General features: G+C 40.8%; 1 protein-coding gene across 3 annotated transcripts in view; it reads right to left on the reverse strand.

Annotated features, from left to right (window-relative positions):
- The window catches only part of GRB2 (growth factor receptor bound protein 2), an 81,259-nt gene that overhangs the window by 37,731 nt on the left and 22,336 nt on the right, over nucleotides 1-21,192 (reverse strand). The gene's annotated exons all lie outside the window — the stretch shown is intronic.

A 21,192-nucleotide genomic window follows, 5' to 3' on the forward strand; every position in this document is an offset into this window, starting at 1 on the left:
GCATTTTGGGATGTATACGTAGGAGCATTGCCAGCAGATCGAGGGACGTGATCGTTCCCCTCTATTCAACATTGGTGAGGCCTCATCTGGAGTACTGTGTCCAGTTTTGGGCCCCACACTACAAGAAGGATGTGGAAAAATTGGAAAACATCCAGCGGAGGGCAACAAAAATGATTAGGGGACTGGAACACATGACTTATGAGGAGAGGCTGAGGGAACTGGGATTGTTTAGTCTGCGGAAGAGAAGAATGAGGGGGGATTTGATAGCTGCTTTCAACTACCTGAAAGGGGGTTCCAAAGAGGATGGATCTAGACTGTTCTCAGTGGTAACTGATGACAGGACAAGGAGTAATGGTCTCAAGTTGCAGTGGGGGAGGTTTAGGTTGGATATTAGGAAAAAACTTTTTCACTAGGAGGGTGGTGAAACACTGGAATGTGTTACCTAGGGAGGTGGTGGAATCTCCTTCCTTAGATATTTTTAAGGTTAGGCTTGACAAAGCACTGGCAGGGATGATTTAGTTGGGGATTGGTCCTGCTTTTTAGCAGAAGATTGGATTAAATGACCTCCTGAGGTTCCTTCCAACCCTGATATTCTATGATTTGTTAGGCTATCTAGCATAGTCCCCTGTGCTAAGGCAGGACGAAGTATTATCATCTAGACCATCCCTGACAGGTGTTTGTCTGATCTGTTCTTAAAAAAAACTCCAAAATGATGGAGATTCCACAACTTCCTTAGGTAATTTGTTCCACTATTTAACTACCCTTACAGTTAGGAAGTTTTTCCTAATGTCTAACCTAAATCTTCCTTGCTGCAATTTGAGGACAGGACAAGAATTAACAGGCTTCGAGGTTAAAGAGAACAATTTATCACGCTCTTCTTTAGAACAATCTTTTACGTAATTGAAGACAGTTATATCCCACCTCAGTCTTCTCTCCTCCAGACTAGTTAGTTACTGATTACAAAGAGAATTACAAGTTGTAGTGTGGACAGAGCTCAGGAATGAAATTCATGAAACACTTTTCCTTTCGGTAGCCAGAGTCCTCCTGAAGTAGGACAAGTTCATGCATATTACTAACACAGCTCCTTCTCAGTGTGACATAAGAACTCAGCTTTCCAGTGTGTGCTTGTGTGTAATCCATTTAAGACATATTGAAAGTACATGTGCCAGTGAGGAACCTCAGTTATATGTATCAGATCAGAGCTTCTTGTTTTCTTTCCGTTCTGTAAGGTAACTGTTCATAGGAGTTGCCTAAAACAGAAATAGATGGGGCATGGGATGCATATTCTATGAAATGTATAAGTGGCTACAACCAGAAAGAAGTTAGAAAGTTAACTGTACACTACCTAAATTAGTATCAGTGGCTTTTCTGCCAAGTTACACTGCATGAGGGAGCAACAAAGGGAATAAAGAAGTGTTCCAATGGGGAAATATTTTTAAAGGACTCAGATGGCATGTTGCTATATTCTTGTGCCAGGGCTTTAACAGATGGGTGGAGCTACAAAGCAGCAAGCCAGTTAGTCACACTTATTTACAGGATTATGCTGGGGACACAGTAACAGTTTGAAGTTCAATGAAAGTTCACATACAGTCCATTCTTCCACACATCTCAAGCCATCGCTAGAGGGTATCATAAGAGCTACACAGCATGTGCTTCATTTTACTTAGCACATTCAGCCATTTTCACTGGCAACATTCTGCTAACAGAACAAGACCCAGCATGAGGAATACAGACTCTAATGTAATTCTTTACCGCCCAATTCTTAAGTTCCAAAACACACTCCAGGAAGAATTCTTAAGTGTTGGAAAATGTCAGCAAAGTCAAGGACTAAGACCAAGAAAGGGCACAATTAAGGATGCTAGTCAGAAGCCAGGCCTCTATGTATTTTGCAGCTAAAGAACTTACTGCAAAAATCTACCTACAGAACTGTGCTCCAGAATCTAAATCTTTGGCATAAGAAATGTTTTTAGCCCTTATGACTTCAAAGAAAAGCTTGAAAACACAAACTGAGCATACGGTGATGAAGCAGTTATCTTCCTGAGTCTGCAGAAAGCCTGAAACACAAAACTCTGAGATATGAACTGCTCATTTCATCTCAATGAGATTCTTAACTCTCAACCTAAAGAGGACAATTTAATTTCAATATTGGTAATAAAAATCAAGTCAATTTATTTATTCTTCTGATGGTTTAGGGTATCTATGTAGAGTGTTTGAATGGTTTGATATTGGTGACTACCTGTATCCTACTCTCTAGAGCTTAATTAAACATATGCACAGAGGGCTGGGGTGTGAATTCAGCTTTATGTACAGATGAGACTGCCTCACACGCTTCCCCAATTGCCACAATCTCCAGCTTTCCTCCCCACATGGCTTCCATGATGCAGTTGTGTTGTCGATTCAGATACGCTAAAGGCATTTGTGAGTGGGAGTACAGCATAAATAAATTGTAAAGATCAAAAACAAACATGGTTACTGTAGTATTCATTTTTAAATATTTCATAAGAAAGTTTCCATTTTAAATTTAAAATGAAGCTGTGACAGAAGTTTCTAGTTTGCTACAAGAATGTGCTGGAAAACCCTGAGATCTTGCAGCAGAATTTAAGTCTAGCTTGCTATAAAGTATATAGGGCCTCAGAAGTAGGGAATCGATCTAATCTATATAAAATAATTATACAGGCAGCAGAACACATACATGTAAAATTGTAAGAAAATCACTCCTTTTTCAAGCACATCACTGGGACTGTGATTCCATTCCTGCTGGAGAACCAATAGTGTGTACTGCAAAGCAGACATGCTTCTGTGCATACAAAAGAAAAACATGGGGTAACAGCCACCTCACTATGAACAGCAAAAACCCCACAGCTTCCAAGCAAACACAGGAGGACCCAACCTGTAAAGCATGCACATTTCTCTGCAGCCAAGAAAACAATACACTTGGATCTGGATTTTCGACCGAGGCCGGAGGAGCGGGAGAAGGAGGGATGGCACAACCACAAAAAAGAAACTGGATGTCCAACAAGGATACTTAAGATTTTAGATTATTCCCTTTAAAACAAAGAAAGTTATGACAGCTAACTGGCCTAAACACACTTCAGGGAAGAAACCAGTAATGATTTTAAAGGTGCCACGGGAGGAGGAAAGGAAGGACTTTTGACCTCAGGGAATGAGAGGCTTCTTGTGCTGCTACCCTCCCACTCCATCATATAAACCAGGCCTAAATCTCTGAAGTTAGGTCAGCATAAGCCACCTTGCATCAACCTACTGATGCACATGTCTACACTCAAGTTTCTCTCCCCCGACATAAGTGTCCTGTTACGGCAACGCAGTAAAACCACCTCCCCAAACCGCGATGAACATGGTCGACCTACAGAGGTCGACACAGTGCAAATTTAAATACTGCATGACCTATGTCAACAGTAAAGCTATGTCTACAGTACAAACTTCGGTTAACAAAGTGAGTATCACTGGTGCATGTGCACACTTGGCTGCTTGTGTCAGTGGTGTGTGTACACACCAGTAGTGCTTATGTTAACGCAAAGGGCAGTGCACCATGGGTAAATATCCCAGTGTGCGTCATGTTGCCACCTGGGAAATTTTTGTAACATGCCGTGGGATAGAAATAACTCACTCCGGGATCTCTAGGAACTAGGGTTCAAGTTCCCAACATGCAACTTTCTCCATCCTACAAGGACATCCATATCCCAACACTTTTTTTTTTTAAATCTCACAAACCCACGAGGCAACGTTCAGAGTCTACCATCTCTTACAGAAGCATAGAACCACATAGCTCCACACTATTCTAATGAATGTTGCAAATATAGGAGACACAAATTCTCCAGTATTATCAGTGCTGCAGGAAGAATCAGAACAATGGGGGACATAAGGATTTATTTGGAGGACACATTGTTAAGGGACATTGCGAAAAACTATTCAGGGTTGTTGGTGACATTCACAGAGCAGCTTCAGATGAAGCACTGCTTCTGGGCCCGAGAAATGAGTATCACCAACGGGTCTGCATTGCAATGAGACTACATTGCAATGGAGCGCCAAACAGTAGTTGCAGAACTTTCGAATATGAAAGGCCACATTCCTGGATCTGTGTGCAGAGCTCACCCCAGCCCTCCAGTTCATGGACATCAGAATAAGAGCTTTGTTGAGAACGGAAAAACAAATGGCACTCGCACACTGGAAACTTGCAATGCTGAATTGCTACCAGTCAATGGAAAATCATTTTGAAGTTGGAAAACTCAAAGTGGGGACCACTGTCATGTAAGTGCATACGGCGAGTTGTGTCCTGTTATGCAGGAACGCGACACTTGGCAATGGTCAGGACATAATGAATGGATTTGCAGCAATAGGGTTCCTTAACTGCAGTGGGCAACAAATGTCAAGCACATACCTATTTTGGTACCAGGCCACCTTGCTATAGAATACGTAATCAGAAAGGGCTATTTTTCTATGGTTGTGCAAGCCTTGGAGGATCACTGGGAATGCTTCACTGATATTAGTGTGGGTTGGTCAGGAAAGGTGCCTGATGGTCAGAGCTTTAAGAACTCAGAACTGTTCAGAAAGCTGCAAGCAGCAACTTTCTTTCCTGACCAGCGGACTTCCACTGGCAATGTTGAAGAACTAACAGTGATCCTGTGGGACCCAGCCTGGTCCCTTGCTCATGAAGCCATACGCTAGCCAGCTTGATCACCCCAAGGAAACGACCAGCTCAGCAGATGCAGAATGACAGTTGAACTGCTTTGGCAGATGGAAGGGATGCTCGCAGTGTGTTTACTCACAAGACAGGATCGCAGTGAGAAAAATATCCCAATGGTTACGCAGAACACAAGAGGCAGATATAATGTAGGTAAGGCAAAGGGAGGAAAAAAGAGTTGCCTTTGGGGTAGAAGAGAAACAGCTGTCTGCTGAGTGTTAACAGCCAGACACAGGAGCCCAGTGTGGAGCTATGCAGACACAGAAGGCTATGAAAGAGCACTTTAGCAGTCAGCCACGTTAATGTGCGGTCTTTGTCTGTGCTCTGATCCTGAAGGTTTGTGGCTGTTAGTAATTTTGTAGTGCTTGGTGTACATTTATATAAGACAGTGTTATATGTAATGAACCTATGAATTATCCTGTTTTGCTGTACGTTTATAGCTATTACACTGGTTTCAGAGTAGCAGCTGTGTTAGTCTGTATTCGCAAAAAGAAAAGGAGGACTAGTGGCACCTTAGAGACTAACCAATTTATTTGAGCATAAGCTTTCGTGAGCTACAGCTGAATGCATCCAATGAAGTGAGCTGTAGCTCATAAAAGCTTATGCTCAAATAAATTGGTTAGTCTCTAAGGTGCCACTAGTAATCCTTTTCTTTTAATTATTACACTGTCTTACAGTGAAACTATGAATATGCAGTACTTGCTGTGTATTTACAAATGACTGGGTGTTTTCTTGAACCTATGAGCTCTGTACACTTACAAGTACTAGGTGGTTTGCATACTGCTATCCAATACGTCGGGTGAACTAAAAAGAATTTATTTTCAAAAAATATGATTTTATTGATGGACAAGAGCAGTAAACAAACCAATTTGCAAATAAAAAAGGAAAAAATACAATACAAACTTTTAACAAATTCACTGAACCGAACATTCAATTTAGAAGGACAGAACTGTTTGCAGCCTCTCTCAGTGCACAAATGCAGCCCACTTTGGCTACATATACACCAACCGTCTCTCTTGTAGGTCAGGGTATGTGAAGCTGTAGCTGTCCCTACTGTTCCTCGGTGTGCACTGATAATGATAGTTGTGACCCTTGAAGCCACGTGGATCATTGGGGGGTGTAGGGAGCTGCCAACATGGAGTTCTCCAGAGACTGCACAGGGTGGTGAGTCCATGGACCTATAGGTCAGTAAGAACCTGCAGCATTTCTGTTTGTTGCTAGAGAAGCCCCATTGTGTCCTGGTGCATCTCCCTTTCCTTTTCCTGATGGGACTCTTGGGTTTCTCTCCTTTTCTCCCATCATCTCTAGCCCTCTCCATGCTGTCTGCCACGTTGGCCTGCCAGGTCCTTTGTTTGTGGTCTGATGCATCAGTGCCTTGCAGGATCTACTTGAACATATTCTCCCTAGTATGCTCCCTTCTCTTTTGCATCAGGCTCAGGTGTTCTGTGGGTGTGGAGGGGGCATCCCTCAAGACCACAAGGTCAGCAGCTACACATAAAACAGACAGTTGTATCGTATTTACAGTTACAATGGAAAGTTAAAGTTTCAAAACTCCATTCCTTTAGTCCCAATTTTTTTTTTTTTTTTTTTTTTTAAATAAGACTGGTTTATTGACACTTCAGCTGTGGAGTGCCTCTACCCAGCCCTAGTCATGGTGAGTATCACACACCAGAGGGTGCAGGGAGAAAAAAGGAGGGTATTAACATTTTCAGTTGAATGAAACAATTCAGTCCCTACTTCCACTGGTACAAGTATAGCACAACAATACAGAGTCCTGGCACTATGTTCCAGAGGTGGTGGTGATTTTAGCTGTTCTCACTCCTGAAGGTCACAAAAGGCACAGAGGACACAGCTGCAGCTGGCATTCCAAAGCCACCTGGGTCCATACGCCACTAGGCTGTTTACTACAATAGTGCCAGCCAAACTCATCATAGAACGGCATGGGAAAGCGTCCCATCATAAAGGAAGAAATAAGGCGGCCATCTGTAGAAACTCTTGGGAGAGGATTGCAGAGTACCTCCATGAGAGTTTCATTGCAATCTCTCAGGAGGATACGAGGGGTATCCCTATGTAACCTCCCCCCATCCCAACTCAATCATACAGAGGAACAAAAAAACCAAAAAAAAACGATAGCTACCTCCGTTTGTAGTATCACTACCTCTTCTTGTACATGTAACAATGAAAAAAGTAGATACCTGTATCTTCAGTAACTTGGGATGGCCCTGGTGCCATCTTTACATTTAAACATTGTAAAGGAAAACGTACGCACACACTTACTAGAGGTCCCCTCCCCTGTGTTGGGCTTACCTGGTGGTATTGGCTAGACTGAGGCAGAGTCTCGAAGAAGTCCTAGCTCATGGCATAGCCAGGTACCCGCCCATGCCTCTCCCCTCTTCCTCATTGTTCACAGTACGGGTCTGCGTCTCTGGCTCCACTGAAGTATCCACAGTGGCCTGAAGGGTGCTGGTGGGCTCTCTGCCATGTGAGGCATGCAGCTCATCGTAAAAGATGTAGGTCTGCGGCTTTGTACCAGTTCAACTGTTGGCCTACCTGGCCTTGCAGTATGCTTGTCACAGCTCCTTCACTTTCTCGTATCACTGCTGCTGATCCCCTTCAGAGATGTCCACATTTCTATAACTGGTCCATATCTGTATCCATACAAACCCAGGACATCCAATACCTCCTCTCCACTCCAAGCAGGAGCATGTCTGCAGGAGGTAAGCGGCATGATTGGCTGGGCAGCTGCACACAACAAGAGAGAGCCACCAGGTGTGCTCACCAAACTGGTCAGTCAGGGAAAGGCATTTCAAAAATATGCAGGATATTTTGAGGGGGAAAGGGTGGCTGCCAGTCTCTGTGACACCTAAAGCAGTAGAGTTCACAATTGCGCCCAGAGTGATCACTGCTGGGCATTGGGGGACTGCTGCTGGAGGACTGTTACATGGAGGAGACATTATCCCATTACATAGTAATAACTCTGCCTATACAGCAGTACTCAGGTATGAGCTACCTCCAGTGTCAGAATAGTTTTCCCAGTCCCTGTCCTTACCAGGAAGCAGCGAGGGCTAGAATTTCCACATGTGAGCCAGGCTGATTTTTTTTTTTTTTTTTAAAGTCACAATGGCAGAGGGTTACAGTAAAGGATCTTCTGAATTATGCAATGTGGGGAGAGGTGAGTCGGGCTGAAACTGGTGACACCTACATGCTAAAGCAGATGCCCCTGAAAGTTTCCACTAGGCTAAAGTTCCTCTTTCACTTCTAAGGGTAATAAATAGAACTGGATGTGAACAAATTCTCTATAAAGAAGAAAATGTTTACATGGAATTTTCTTACACCAAGTTAATATTAAAGCAGGCAATTAACATTCAGAGCATCCAACTGATGGAGCCTATAGCAATCATTACAGCTCACTGTTATGGGGGTTGGGGAAAGACAGAAAATAAAATACTTGTATTTAGGTCACTCACCATTAGAAATGGGTACAGAAGGATATGGCATATCATAGCATATTTTTAAATTAAGAAGAGCATTCTTTCCACAAAGAGACAGACAAGACTGACGGTCTATTCTGGTTTCACACATGTAGTTAATTATACTGTACCTCAACAATTAAAAATGAATTATTTTCAGTCTCACGTTATTGATAGTACCATAAACTTTTTTAAAAAAAAGTTATTTCTTCCTTGGTCCCTAAACTCACTGAAGTGTGTGGGCAAAATCAGAATGTCCTTACATGAACAATGCAGATACGTAGACACTAAATGCAGGAGAGCAGCAACAAGGCCCAGAACCTTAAGTCAGACAGCTAAGGAAACAAATTTTTAATGGAGAAAAAAAGATCAGGGCTAACTAAAACCCATCCCAAATTAACAGAACTGTTCCAGGTCAAGAACTAATTAAAACACAAGAATAGAACATTTTATAGCTGCAATGCAATAGCCTGGAAGGAATATCATAATGCAGGTCACTGACACCCCGAGGGCATAGTTTTTGATCACAGACTAATTTTAAGCTCCCAAACACCTGATAGGAGCACAGTATTTCCATTGTAAATCTCAGCAATGCTAAACTCTTCTCTACTGGCAGATTCCAATCAGGAGATCAATGGCCTGACCTGTGACCCTCTCTAGGCCTTGGGGAGAGGGCTTCCTAATTAATAGCCCCTGCACAAGAAAATAGAAGTTGTAGATCAAGTGTCACATGGATACTTTTACAAATCATTCTCCAAATCTGTGGTGGGGTTATTTTCACAAGATTGAACTCTCAAAATTCCAACAAGCACAAATTCATGCCACTGACTCACTAACGTAGGGATCTGGCCATAGAGACATTAGAGGTTGATATGACACAACAGGATGCCAGCTGATCCCAGGTGGTTTATAGCAATATTGCTAATATGCAGCCATAAACCTCCTTGGAAATATAGCTATCCAATTAAGCTGAGTTTCAAACAGCTGTTTGGAAGCTGAGCTCTTCAGCCAAGGTTATAAAAGGAAGAAGAGCAGTCCTTCACCTCAGACCTCCATTTAATCAAAGTGATTAAACAGAACGAAGAGTCAAGCCCTAAGCAGAGGGCAGATTATTCCCCTAATTAGTGAGACAACCCAGAGTGGTTTCCAGCAAGTTTCAACCATCTAGGTTTCATGTGGGTTATTTGGCTATGGATCCCCTCAGATTCCTAGGCTACTCACCTCTACAAATGCACTAGTTAAAAATAATGTAGCAACAGCCATTATTATAAACAAAATGTGAAGAGCTCTTTTTTACTCTTCATCATGAAAACTGCATATAAATTCATTTCACCATAGGTTGCACATTCAGGGGTAAACTGTTCCTAGAGTGACCTACAAAACTGGACAGTATGTTAAAGAGCAAAAAGATTAGAATTCATTTCTTCAGTGCTACCAGACAAAAAATCTGTAGTAGTTATTATACTGAAGACTTTCGGCGCTGTAGATTAATATGTGCAACCTCTTTCGTTTAAGGCCTTTCAGCTTTGAGAGAAGGAAAGATAATTCAACTACTCTCAATACAGACAACAAGTCGAATCATGTAAGTGTTAATGTCCCTTAACTTTGCAGGATGTCTTATTACTATTTATATATAATTTATACCAGTTGTGTATGGTGCTGTACAGTGATTGGAAACATGATCCCAACACAAAAAAGAAAGGTTTTGCATGACAGTGCAAGAATGGAGGATAGCAAAGGGGAGAGAAGGAAGTAAAGTTATGGCGTTGCTGGTTCCTTTTTTTAATATTACTTTTATTGTAATGGATTGAGTGAAGGCAACTGCTGGAAAGATTATAGAAAAGAGTGGGCTCTGAGGAAATGTCCACTCCAGGACACAAAATGTGGTGAGTTTGTGAGAGGCATGCTTGGCAGTGTTCAAAATTTTTCAAACAAAATTTGGAATGTAACATAACTGAAGAGATTGGATGGCTCAAAGGATCAGTAATGGTAGACAGTGCATTTCCCTTCTGGATCTCTGGTATAAATAAAGCCCAGGTCAGGAATGATCAAACCTAATGACCTTTCTTGTTTTCTTGTGGGGGCCTACATGGAGAGAGTTGAAGGTCTCAGTCCAGTTCCTAGAAGACACAAAAATCTAATCGTTCCAAGCCTATTTATAATCTCTAAATGTTGGTAAATGTTGATTTCAACAAACACATGCAAACGGATGAAAAAAATATTTCCATCGATAAAAGAAATGTACAGATAGGAAAAGAAAAATGCTGATGGAGAAGAGTCCCATCTTAATAATATATATATAATATATATAATGAATGCTGCATAAAGCATGGATTTACAGCTCTGCTAAAACAGCCAGCTCTGGCATTAGCTGAGCTAGATCTGCAGTCAAATATGTGGCATTCATAAAGCTTAGCTTTTGGATTCTCAATGTCAGTCCTTAAATATTGTCGGACCCCTGCTCTCCCATAATTAAAAAAAATTTGAAAAAAGCTTAAACACAAACATTGACACCTGCTGAAATTATAAAAATAAAAACTGAATTCTGCCGAACCTAATTGTAAATCACAATTTGCATCCTTCTTGGCAGTCTCGGTAGGGAATAAAGACTGAATGGGCTGGGTGAGTAAGTTGTCCCCTCAAGCCTAGAAGTGGTCTTCTCCAGGACGAGGCTAAGGCATACTGGCTTTCTTTTGCCATGGGAGTAAAACTGTTTTGAAAAACAGTTTAGCATTGCATCAGACTGTTTAAACCCAGGTCAGCTGGTCAAAATAGAGAGGGCCACTGCATTTACACTGAATTTAAAAACAGTGATCACCTTAAACATTGTTTGTCCCCTGATCACTATGCCTGGCTAAATCATGTTCTGGCAAAACACAATTTTAGTACCACTAGAGTAGGGGCCTGAGTGGAGCAAAGAATGTGTAGCTGAAGGGGACAAAGGGAAGCCTGCATTGGTGGTCTGTGCTGTACCTGTTCTGTGGCTATAAGTTTCCAGCTCAGTGTGGCACTTTTCATAAGCACTAAATAAAAACACTATATTTAAAAGACAAAAGGAAAAGTTTCAGCTATGTAACATTTACACAGAGATGTTCAGGTACTCTGACCAAACAAGGAAAGTTGATACACATTTGATTTTTTGCAAGGTGACTATTTGGATGTCAGGTTATGGAAGGTATCCGTGAGTACTTAAAAATGAGTTTCAGCTATCAGGCCCCATTACCACTAGCACTTCCTTCCCATTTCCCTCTCTGTACTTCTCTGGCTTTTTCTTCCCTATCCATAGCTTTGGTATATGCTTGTCACTCTTTACCGTCCATCTGTTAGTCTTTCACAGAGTGCCGTCAGGATGTGCTTAGACAGTGGTTTCTCCGGCAGCACTATTAAGACCAGATGAAACCGACTGGAACTGCACAATACCAGTTCTGCATGGAAACAAAGGTACAATCCCACAAGTCATTTTGTGAGATTTTTCCAGAGAAGCTATGTGGTGGGAGGAAGAGGATATATAGGATTTCCACAATTCAATGACCAATTTTAACTCCTTTCTGATAAGTGAATTGATTTCCAGTATCAAGGCATATGTCTGGAATTTAACTACCTAGTTAATCAGATCTGAACAGCTATTTTTAGCATCTCTAATCAATAATTCTTTTACTCAATTAAACCATAATCCACAGGTAAACAGCAATAACTGAAAATCAGACTGAAGTTGTTGAAATGCCATTTTTGTATTTATCATGTCCAAGGAATAGAGCTCCCATAAGCATATCGTATCTGAAATCTGACTGTACAGAAGGATAATGGAAAAACCTACTCAACCTCAGCTAGAGTGGCATGGCTAGAATTTGGTGCTGATCATGCAAACCAAAGAGCAGACTAGCTCAGACCACAAGTCATCTGCATTAACCTAGCTGCTATTAGTGGAAGCTGCTGGGTCATACATAGCTCATGAAGTATTCCCCCTCTCCCCAAACCCCCAGGCATATTTAAACCTGTAATGTTTTGGTACAAGTTAAAGCAAGACATAGTTCAGAAAATGTAAATTCCAGAGAAAAATTATTTAAATCAGAGGGTTTTAGAGAGTAACAATATAATTATAGTTCATCTGAACTGAAAGAAATGCTTTCTGCTCTCTGCACAGAGCTCTAGCTGCTGCTGCTATATGAACACGCAGTTCACAAGGACACCGTGTGCATGCTGACCTGAATACAGAGAAGCAAACCAAATTCAGCAGGTACAAGCATATATTTTCCCTTCCATATTTTATTTATATAGGTTAGCACTGAACTTCAGGATTATTTATAAAATTATTGCTTGATAGTAGTCTGTTTTCTAGCCAGAGAGGGAGACCCTAAAACTTTGTACTTATTCCAGCTGTTGCCTTAACCTACTCCCCAAGTAGGTCTAAAGATGAACTGATTTGTTCTGCCTTTGAAATGGAAAGAAACATCTCTTGTTCACCAATGCAAATTTAGAGAAAAAATTTTTCATAATCTTCAATTAACATTCTTTTCTTTTTTCCTGAGTTTCTTTCACCATTTATGTTTTTAGGATAACTCAAGTAGGATTTTCATTGTGCTATTTATGTCTTAGAAACTATTCACCTAGTAAAAGGAATGCAAGCAGAGGAAAATTATGAACTCTGAAATTAAAATGCAAGTGTCAGATGTATCTACAAACTAAATCAGAGTATTACAGGCTAGCTTCCTGATTTAAGATTTTTTAAAGGCTTTATAATTCCAATCACATACAGTTTTGAAGACTGTCAGTACACTTCTTGTGCCCTATTGAAAGAGGTCAGTTATACCTTTCCATATGTTTAGATTATATCCCATACAAAAATCAGTGGAAAGTTTCTTTCAAATAATTCACTGGAATTGTCTTATCTAGTTGGGCAGTTCCACCACCAACATAGTAACGAGGTCATGCTACATCAAGCATCAGTCTATTGAGCACCCACTTTCTTCTCCACTTAAGTCATAATCTTGCAAGATGTGACAAGACTGCTTCATGAAGGAACTCAGCACTTTGTGAAATCAAGCCATTAAACATGTAACAGGGCCTGCGACTGAAGCAGAAATGCTTAAATACAGCCTGACAAAAAGGCAGGTTGAAGCTTGGAATGCTATATTGGGATAGTCAGTACTCATTTTAAGTGGAATAGCAGCATTTAAAATAAAATGTGAAACTATTTCTTTCTTTACTCTCCAGATAAAAATCTTGAAAGTGCAACTTCCTTTCTCTTCTCTCCTTCCCCCTCCCCCCCCCCGGAAAAGTTCCTCTTCTCTCATTTTGATTCCCTCTTTCCCAAGTTTATAATGAAACTTCAAATGAACATGGCTTTATTTACTTCCTCATGTGCACACCACTCACTGATGTTAGCCCAACTTTGGCGATGACATTTAACCACTACTGCAGAGCCAGCAGAGGAAACTAAACAGCAAAAACGGTTGTGGGATAAAGCCGTAGATAAGAACCTGTGCACCACATCTAATGCAGTATCAGTTTGTTGATCTGTGAAGAAATGCAGAAGGCATGCAATTCACCCAGTCTTGTGTGCTGCTAAATCAACAGAACAAACTGAATATAAAATGTCAAGAGCCAGAAATCAGGTATCTTAACATAAAATCCCAGACAATTCACAAGAATTCTGAGCCCTATTAGACACCACAAGAGAGGATTACTACCTGAGATTTAATTTTACAGCTAAAAATAAATCTATCAGAGAAAACACAAATCTGGTTGCTGGGTCACTTTCTTATGGTGGGGGGGGGGGAAGGGGAGGGAGAGGGTGTGCCACAAACCATGACCAGTCTTTACTGGCTAGCAGCTGATCTGCCAGTTAGTAGAAATGCCACACATGGAGCCAATATGCAAATGTCCTGTCTGGATATCAGTCCACAGTTATATCAACATATTCAAACATTAGTGTGTCAATGAAGAGCTGGCTGTTCACACTCTGAAAAGGATTCTCTGTACAAAGTCTTTCCAAGCTCAGTTCACATTGGAATCCTGAGAAGCCTCCTTTGTTTGAGCTGTTATGGCTGCGACTGCTCTTCCTTTGACTAGGAGTGACTTCCTTACACCAGAACTGCTCTACACTGAAGGCGAGATTGTGGATAGCACTCAAGTAGCACCCGCTCATCTTGTCCTAGTCTCTTTTAGCACACCTCCTTTGATACTTCCAATAGATGACCTTATCCAAGTGCTGCACCAGTATCTAATATCCTGCACCTCTGCTGCATGCAGTACTGGACTAAAAAACACAGAAGGTTTCACTCTACTCAATGAAAACTGCAAGAACTTCACATGAACTTAAGTCATTGAGATGAACATGACCACTAGGCTAGACTTCCACCTTCTAGTCTGATGCAATGCTTATAATAAGTCTCCAATCCCAGAGAGCAAATAAAGCAAAGATTATTACTGTTAGAGATAGAATGCAACTTTCAGCGATGAGCAGACACTGATGGTATAATGAAGATGCTACTCTGAAAAGCACTTGTCAGAAGTCAGACTCTTTTGCAAAGGCTTGTTTTGACAGGCCACTTACACCTACCACTCCGCTCAAAACCATCTTGATTTTCGTGAAAGTCAGAAAAATTGGAGAATTTATGCTTTTCTGGTTTTCATCACAATCAAGAGGGTTTTGAGCAGAGATATGGGTACATAGGGCCCTATCCCACACCCTCAGATGACTGCCTCACCCCTATATAGAGGGACTGCTTTTCTTCCACAGGCATCTGTGAGGTCACTGGCTCACCTCTTTATCGTGAGTGACCAAATGGTGATTTTACTTTTCATTGAAATTGATGCCTAGAACATTCCTTGAAATTTTGGATTTTCAGAAGTTATTGCATAACAAAAGGGAGAATTGCCACAGTGTAGAGTGCAGAACCTCTCTTGGCCAATGAATAAAATCACACAGATGCACCACCGTTTGTAGCAGCTTAACACGTATGTTGAATAAGGCATACCAGATAATCTGAAAGAGCCAAAAGCTGTTCTGTGAGTGCTTATTTTTGTACTGAAAGATCAATTTAAGAAGTTGAGATGACAAACAGCTATGGGACAGGTTGGGCCTTGTAGACAAGCCAGCAGACATAGCCAAATCTAGCAGGAGCCATATGGCTGATAGATTACAGTCCAGGAATGATTATCAGTATAAATTATAGCAGTGTACACAGTTCTGCATATTATGACGTTAAAAGCGGACTGTCACTAGTTTTCATCAGTAGGTCATCTGGCACCATCTAGCCAAAAGATAACCGGCATCCTGAATCACACAGAGTTAAATCTACTGGGTACAGAGCAGACCAGAAGGGAATTACTCTGTTCTGCTTTCAATGACAGCCCTGGAAGGAGACCTCAGCTGGCTACCAAATAAAGAAACAAAGAAGCCATTTTCAAGGAGGAATGCATTTATTCCTCCTGCTCTGGATGCTGGTAAAGATTGCTTTACACCTTCAACCTGGAATATACCATACTTTAACTTCATTCTTGCTACGAAGGTTTCTGAGGGAAGCAACATTAAATGTCACCTCTTCCAAGACTGTCCCCAGCAAGATCATATATGCCAGTTTTTGTACGTTAGATTTTTTTGTAAAGTCACTCAAGTTTAAAAGGCCTCCTTTACTAATGCAAGTGGTCCTGTACAGGGCCAGAAACTTAAGAGTATGTTCACTAACTACTTTTTCTAATATGTGCCCTTATGGAGGGTTGTGGGGAAGAAAAGCAATTTAAAGGACCTGGCTAACGGGACATGTATCATAATCTCAAATTATCACCAGGTGTAGGTAACAATCTTTGGGAGAGTGGTGGGGGGGGGAGAGAAAACCTGGATTTGTGCTGGAAATGGCCCACCTTGATTATCATACACATTGTAAGGCGAGTGATCACTTTAGATAAGCTATTACCAGCAGGAGAGTGGGGTGGGGGGAGAGAAAACCTTCTGAAGTGATAAACACCCATTTTTTCATGATCTGTGTGTATAAAAACATCCTCACTGCATTTTCCACTTTTATGCATCCGATAAAGTGAGCTGTAGCTCACGAAAGCTTATGCTCAAATAAATTGGTTAGTCTCTAAGGTGCCACAAGTACTCCTTTTCTTTTTGTGAATACAAACTAACACGGCTGCTACTCTGAAACCAATCTTTGGAAAGAAGTCCATATGAAAAATAACTATTTAGTATTCAAGGCAGTACAAGACATCAGGTTAACTTTAAAATATTGATCTACAAGTCTATTACAAACAAAAACATTCTATGTCTTCAGAAGATATTTCTTCAAATGCCAACATCTCAAAACCCACCCTTCCCGAACCCCCCCCCCCCCGCACATTACTACAGTTCTCAGTTGAACATCTTTACAGTTTTCAGTGGCTTGCTGACAGCTTTTCTTCCTCACATCAGACCACAATATTGGCCTATTTGGTCTCTCTACTTGAAAGACAGCAGCTTGAAGATGTTTAAGTCAAACCCCAATTTTCTCCCACAACAATCAAGCAACATACCTCAAGTACACCTACACAATGGACTTTCACACACTTAATGCAGACATCAGTTGTATCTGATTCACTCCAAACCCCACTGCTTGAAGCTAATGTCTTGTTTCTGCTTGCCAGTACAAACATCATTACATAAAGGAAAACACAGGTGAGGTCACTGAAGGTGTGGGAGAAGGAAGTATAGACAGAAGACCTGCCACCCTTGCTCATCTCACCCCTCCTGTACACAAACATGTTACTCTGTAGTCAGGCCCAAAAATGGTTTTCATGCAGGAACTGAAAATGCAGTCTCAGCACTACTATTTGGAAACACTCAATCCTGTTGAGGTCTGAAGGGAAAGAGAATGAATCGCGCACGCCGGGGGGGGGGGGTGGGGGGGGGGAGGGAGGAAATCACATGAAGAGCAGGCAATTGTGGAGCCCAAATGACGAACTGATCTCACTGTTCAGAATAGGAAGAAGCCTTGATAACTCAGTTAAAATAACCCAAGTCTCAACACTGCAGAAATAAGAAAACACTAACTGTAGTTAAGTTGATTTAGGTGCAACAAAGAAGTTACTGAAAAATGTAATCGCCCATTAAGGACTTGAGAAAAACAGCAAAGTGCAACTCAAAAGTAGAGGACTCTTAAATCTACTGTCTTGGGCATTTACATTGCATACTTTTAAAATTCTTGCAATAAGCTGCCCCTGAACTATACTGACATCTACAGGGAACAGAACGCTGATCTTCTGAAGGATCTCCAGACTTGTTAACCTCCCAGGCATGCCACAAAGCCCATCTTTTTTTGGGGTGGGGGGTGGATGTTCTTTCTGGATTCAGGAGAGGAAATGGATCAGGATGGTTAGGGCTTTTGTATTATTTTATGTGTTTTTAATATATGGAATAGACAGAGTATAGGATTGGTGCCTATGGATATTTTTATATGTTTGAAATAAAACACAATTATTGCAGTAGCTGTATATTTTAAACAGGGTGGGGGGAAGAAAAGAGCCTAGCTTTGGCTAATGGAATCTTTGGACAATTTCTTCTCCTCTCCCCACCCCACTGCCAAACCAAAAGCAAGTATCAGCACACTTTAGGTCTGGATACTTGCCAGCTGGCACACAGGCCAACAAAACTAGAAGCCACCAGAAATAAATTCCTGAGAAACTGTAATGTAAGACCTAGACTCAATGAACGTAGGCACAGATTGAGAGTAACTGGTCCTAACGGCACCAGACAGCATGTGAAGAGAAAGTAGAGAGTCTAAATGCATCATGATGCACATCCAGACACAAAAGCATAAAATGGCCAGATGAGTACATTTAAAACCGGGACCCTCTTGTATCTGAATGTGGGCTTTTTGGGGGGGGGGCAGGGGCAGGGGAACAGACATGAACCTTCCAGTTTTCTTCACTTTTTTCAGAGAATGCCATTTACCAACACCCTTTTTCATATTGCAGTATCCAGAATGTGGACAGAAAGATGGTCTTGCATACACACACAGTGAATGACTGAGAAGCAAATAATAGGGGACACTGTGTGGAAATAGCACCCCTTCCTTTTTCTGGGGGCAGACTGAATGAATTCCAAGCTCCGCTTGCCCAAAGGTCAAGTCTAAAGATAGACGTCAACTTGAATCTCCTGCACAGTAATACCATGCACTGCTACAGAATCATCTGACAAAAAGAGTTACAAAATCATACAAGCTTTTTATCACAGTGCCCACAAAGGAAAAGGCCAAGCACTTTTCCTCTTCACTCAGCTGTTTTACAGAGTTGCAAGTCAAAATTCAATTATCTTCACTCACTTTTGGAGCATAGCCACAAGATTACTAACAAGCAGCTTAATGACTACAGTTCAAATGCTATTCAATCAAGTCCAGAATATGTGGGTATACTGCAATAATGGTACCATGACATCATAGGCAAGTTATCTGCTGAAATCAGATGAAGTTAGACAATTGCAGCTTTCTCTTCCCTCCTCAGAGACAGCATCATGAAAGTACAAGCAGCGGTAAGCATTTTAGATTTAGCTTCATTCCTTAACATGGTACAGTTTCTAACAGTTCTCTGTACAGCATTCTAAGTCACACATGCCATCAGAGGGCGATGTTCACCACTGTTTCAAAGTAGGTATCTAATTATAGCAAGTCATGAAAAGATGTAAGAAAGGGGGTATGTATTTGCTTGCAGGATATGTAATTTTTCTCAACAACCTAAATTTTGTACAGCAGAGAACCGTGAAGAGTGAGAAATACCTTCTTCTGGGAGTGCATTAGATTTGCACCCTGTATTACTGTTTATTCCCCTTTGAAGGTCTTACTCATTTATATGCACTTAAGATTGACCTGGTTTCAGGATAGATAGCTACTAGGCATGACAATGGGGAAAGGGAGAGTTCAGCCAGGATCTGGTGAGATTATCAGAGATCTCTCAATCAAGAGAGAAAAGGAATACTTGTGGCACCTTAGAGACTAACAAATTTATCTGAGCATAAGCTTTCGTGAGCTACAGCTCACTTCATCGGATGCATTCAAGAGAGACGTGCTAACGGATTTAGTGTGCTTAGCACAACCTACTTCCACAGCCCAAATGTACTAGTCACTCTGAACGTCCTCACTCCAGATGTGCCACAAACACTGTTCTGAGTGAAGTGACTTGTACAATCTCACACTGCTGCTGAAAGTTTTTTGTTCTGAACACCGGAACTGCCCTCACTGTGGTGCATTGAGGTGTCTATCGTCAGAAGAACTGATTGGAAGCCAGGGCTCTTGGGTTCTATTCCTGGATTTGTGTGCAACATGAGCAAGTCAACTTCTCTGGGCCTCAGTTTACTCTCTGTGAATGAAAATAATTTTCAACCCCATACAAAAGCACTGTAAGGCTAAATTTATTATAATAGTACTGAGTATTGTTCATGTCACATACATTCAAGTGTTGTACAAAGAAATGAACTTAAGACTAGGAAACTACAGGCAAACATTTCCTTAAAGTTATAGTCAATATCACCTTCCCAGAAACAGAATCATTAAGGTTACATCAGAAGATAAAAGGTATCTGAGCTGGAACCAGAGATACAGTTTGAGGGTTGCAAGGACTCTCTCAATGTCAGCCTTGCTTAGGCTAGAAAAATTAGTACCCATATGCAGCTCGGCTGTTGCCAGAATATGTGGTAGCAAGAGTGTACATATTTTTGCCACAATCTGACAAAAATAATAATCATGAGATGGCAGTAAGAGTGCCTGAGCCCTGTATACGTTAGTATAGTACTTAGTACCAATAGCAGCAGCTGTAATACAGGTACTAATTTTTCTAGTTTAGACAAAACAAAAAATCTCTACAAATATCCTGCTTTATCTCTACACTATGGTGCTGTTACAGAAGGAAGCACCTTTTGAACATGTGATAGTTCTCTCTATGCCAGCCATTTTCTCATACCCTTAACTAAACCCAAACATCTAGACAGGACCAGATTAAAATAACCAAAAGTACATTTCAAACTAAAAAAATATTTAAGTACAGTACATGTGCCCTTCAGTTTTCCTTCCTGGTCAGCATTTTCTATGAGTTTTACAGATGTTTCTACAATTTTTAACCTGAATTGTGCTGTTTCAAATATAGCATACAAAGCCAAGGCAAGATACTAAACACAAACCAACAGACTATAGCTCAGGTTAGCAAATTTAAAAATTAGGGTCAGTGTAAACATTTAAAAATCTGATGCTTATGCTTCCACAGCAGATCTAAAATTGATCTAAAAAGGTTAAAGCTGACACTATTCTGAGCACACAGTTGCAGCAACAATGGATGCAGCTATTGCAGTAACTCACGTAGATAATATAATTAAGGTATATAAATCCTAAAGCAATTTGTGGGTAAGAGACATGTGAATGTGCAGGAGCAGATTTATTCATTTTAAAAGTCAAAGCCATTTTGGTTTACATAACTACAAGAGAACCACCCCAAAATGGATTTTTTGTAACCACCATACATTTAATTGAATTGATTGGCCTCCCACCTAAAATATGTAAGAAACTAGTTTTCTAAGACACTGTAAACTAAATTTCAATCCATTTTATCTAATACACTCGAGAAACCATGGTTTATGATAAAAATACAAAGGTGACTGCACAATCCATGCATTTCTTGCATGTCTGTCAATGAAGTAGTCAAATTCCAGTTTTGCAAAAGAATCACACTAAATTCTGCCACTTCACCACTCCTTGAATAAGCTGCTATTTCTTAGGTCCCAGCTCAGAAAAAATGAAACATGTTTGTAACTTTATGCAGGTAAACAGTTCCAGTGAAGAATATTCACATGCACAAAGTTACTTATGTGCCTAAATCTTTGTGGGATTGAGGCTTTAATGAGTGTGTTTTTTAATTATCAACCTTCTACCTGAGGTCATTTTGGAGAGTAAAGATCTGGACTTAAACTTTTTAAAGCTAAACTGCTAAAGGCTCAATTGCTTGGAAGAAAAAAAAGATCTATCTCGTTTTATATTGATAACAAACATGTATAAA

This window comes from Lepidochelys olivacea (assembly GCF_965140295.1).
Source record: "Lepidochelys olivacea isolate rLepOli2 genome assembly, chromosome: 14".
Lineage (NCBI taxonomy): Eukaryota > Metazoa > Chordata > Testudines > Cheloniidae > Lepidochelys > Lepidochelys olivacea.